Genomic DNA, 3,868 nt, shown 5'->3' with positions numbered 1-3,868 from the left:
ATATATATATATATATATATATATATATATATATATATATAGATATAGATATATATGTTACACACGCACACACACATATAGGTATATATTAATGTATTATATATAATCTTCTGCTGACCTCAGCTATTAAACTGCAGCTGTACCAGGTTACCAATCTTCAATGCATTTAATCAATTTTATTCACCCCAGTCCTCTGGTATTCATTTTATAGAAAGTCTGTCCGATTGCTAGGTTCATTGATATATTGAGTTGCGTACCTATCTATCTATCTATCTATCTATCTATCTATCTATCTATCTATCTATCTATCTTTCTGTCTGTCTGTCTGTCTATCTATCTATCTATCTATCTATCTATCTATCTGTCAGTCTATCTATCTATCTATCTATCTATCTATCTATCTATCCATTGATAGATAAACAGACGGGCAGACTAACAGACAGACAGACAGATTGACAGATAAATAGATAGATAGATAGATAGATACATACATACATACATAGATAAATATACGCATCGTTATGATTCACTACTACGACAGATTACTGAATCAATTTATGAGTCCGCTCAGTAAATCTGAATAAGGTATTATCAAATTGCGATACGTAGGTTCTGGATGTATGTCAGACACATTAGTTTCAGTTGTTTATACTTAACACCAAAATCCACACGCGGGCGCGTCCGCTCACACAGAAACACAGTTGTACCTCAATTCAACATGGCACATACAGATTGCTGAACCGACAGAATGGCTAGAGCGTCGGCTAAAACATATTGAAATATTCGTTCCACTTCTCTATGTTCTGAATGCAAATTCCATTAATGCCACCTCCAGGAGTCAACAAAGGACCAGTGGTGGATTTTGCGGTATTGTTTAGAGCGTTAGAGGAAATGCCTTGCAGTATTTGTTCCCGATCTTTGCATTGTTAGTTGGATTTCTACCGAGGTGACAATAGTCAAGAATACGGGAGCACCCTACAATTAGGCTCCGTGAATACGCTTGCTGAAAAATCAACAAGCAACAAGATGCTGAGGCTTTCATCCAGCGGTCGATTGACAACAACAGAATGGCTAAGTCCTGGGAATGTCAGGTTTCTTTGACATCGTCGTAAATATTAATAAAATAGCAAACATGATATGGAAAAGGCATTTTAGTCACTTACAAAACATAAAAAAAGCTGTTATATTCATATTTTTCTTTGTTTTTAAAGAATCAAAATATTTGTTGGACATCTTTGACCTGACTTACTTCCATTGCAACTGTCTGAAACATAGTAAATAGTTAGTTATTACACCCAGGGCTTTTTTTTTTTTCTATTCAACTTACGGACATACGGCTCAATTATGGTAATGCTGATTGAATTTGATCTGACTTTGGTAATCGATTAGTCATCGTTGGTAACATTCAGGTTCCATCCTTCTGTCTGTTTTCAACTGTGTCTATGTTATTATTATTATTATTATTATTATTATTATTATTATTATTATTATTATTATTATTATTATTATTATTATTATTATTATTATTGAAGGCGGTGAGCTGGCAGAATCGTTAGCACGCTGGACAAAATGATTAGCGGTAATTCGCCCGTTGCTACGTCCTGATTTCAAATTCCGCTGAAGTCAACTTTGTCTTTCATCCTTTCGGGGTCGATTAAATAAGTTCCAGTTACGCACTGGGATCGAAGTAATTGACTCACTTCCGCCCACGAAAAAAACAAAACTAAAAAAAAAAAAAACAGGCCTTGTGTCTGTAGTAGAAAGGATTATTATTATTATTGTTTTACTTCTCAAAACGTTCGGTCTTGTTTGCTCTTGTAGATTCTGTGAGGGCGGACCACAGCCTACTGTCAGAGGTCTCACAGGGTCTCTATCTGCGCATTATAAGCTTTGATACTTGGGTGTTAATTATCGTAGGATATTATTATTATTATTATTATTATTATTATTATTATTATTATTATTATTATTATTGAAGGCAGAATAGTTGGCACGTCGAGTGAAGTGCTTAGCGATATTTCGCCCGTCGCTGCGTTCTAAGTTCAAATTCCACCGAGGTCGATAGATTCTGCCTTCCATCCTTTCGAGGTCGATAGATTAAGTACCAGTTGAGTACTGGGGTCGATGGAATCGACCATCCCCCTTCCCCCAATTTCAGGCCCTGTGCATATAGTAGAAAGGATTATTATTGTTATTGAAGGCGGCGAGCTGGCAGAATAGTTAGCACGCCGAGTGAAATGCTTAGCGGTATTTAGTCTGTCGCGAGGTTCTGAATTCAAATTCCGCCGAGGTCGACTTTACCTTCCATGCTTTCAGGGTCGATAAAATAAGTACCAGTTGAGTACTGGTCTCGATGTAATCGATTCATCCTCCCCAAAATTGTTGCCCTTGTGGCAAAATTTGAACCTATTATTATTATTATTATTATTATTATTATTATTATTATTATTATTATTATTATTATTATCATAATTATGATTATTATTGAGTGAGAGAGTAGGGCATGCCATCAAAATGACACTGGGGTAAAATATACGAAGCCCAATGTACCCATCATGACTACCCGTCTGATAAGGGTACACCAGGCACATGCATCACAACGATATGTGCGTGACATAGTGGTCTCATATCAAGATAAACAGCGCATGGCCTTGCAAGTGGGGCCCAGTTAGAATTTTCTTCGGGTCGAGCTCAAAAGGTCCTTGAATAAAGGTTGTTTGAAGATGTCGAACGAAATACTCATGTTTCCAAAGGTGAATTATCCGAACCCCAAAGAATTCCTCTCAACACATGGCTATGATGCTCCTCCACTACTTCTGCTCGTGATCAGAGATGCACATATTGTCAGCCACTAAGGGACATGCTCAACTGTTTAAGATCAAGCAACTGACAAGCAAATCTGTGGCATTGAGCAGAATATTTACTGTAGCCCATCTTTTGTACCAAGACAAAACAATTATTATTATTATTATTATTATTATTATTATTATTATTATTATTATTATTATTATTATTATTATTATTATTATTATTCTGTTTCTTTTTCTCCCTTTGCTTCTATACTTCATTTTCTTTTGCTGGTTAGTTTTAGATATATGCATAACCTTTCACTATGTTCAATATAAAATATGTTAGTACATGTCTGTTTTGTTGTACAGGATCTTGCTACGTAGAGAAATTTTGTATTTTTAATGTGTTGTTGCAAAAAGCGGAAGCATAAGCTAATCTAGAAATAGCATAGATAAACATATAGCTTACACACACACAGAGGTCTATAACATGGGCATACATATATACACAGTAATTCACTGATAAATGGGGTTTTGAACATAATTGTGAATAATAGTAGTTCCTTTTTCAGCTGGTTTGATCTACCGAATCTTCACCCATACTACGATATTTATCTTTTAGATAAGTTGCAGTACCTTCAAGGAGGTTGACGTTCATCATGGTACCGTAGACGTTATGTTTCATTTCTAGCTTTGGAGTTATTATGTAGGTTTGTGACATTAATCTTGCAATTATCTATCCAATTTTCATTTCCCAAAATACAAGAGAATAGCCTGTTGCAATATTCAGAGTTAGTTTCTAGGACTAGAGCTCTGAAGAACACATACATATATACATACATACATACATACATACATACATACATAACTGAGCATGTGGATAGCTTTAATTTTCAGAAAAAGAAATCAACCAACTGACTCGTACACTATGAATACAATCTACAAGCGGAACAATAAAAGAATGCGAGACTTTTCTCGGGTTTTAAAATGTAACTTGTTTTCGTTATCTACATTCCAACGTTAGGCCTGTGTATTTTAATTAGAAACCAGCTCCTTCTTCAGAGGAATGTATATATATA

The sequence above is a fragment of the Octopus bimaculoides genome, chromosome 6, assembly GCF_001194135.2.
Source record: "Octopus bimaculoides isolate UCB-OBI-ISO-001 chromosome 6, ASM119413v2, whole genome shotgun sequence".
Classification (NCBI taxonomy): domain Eukaryota; kingdom Metazoa; phylum Mollusca; class Cephalopoda; order Octopoda; family Octopodidae; genus Octopus; species Octopus bimaculoides.
The sequence above is the reverse complement of the archived record's forward strand: the minus strand, read 5'-3'. Positions refer to the sequence as shown.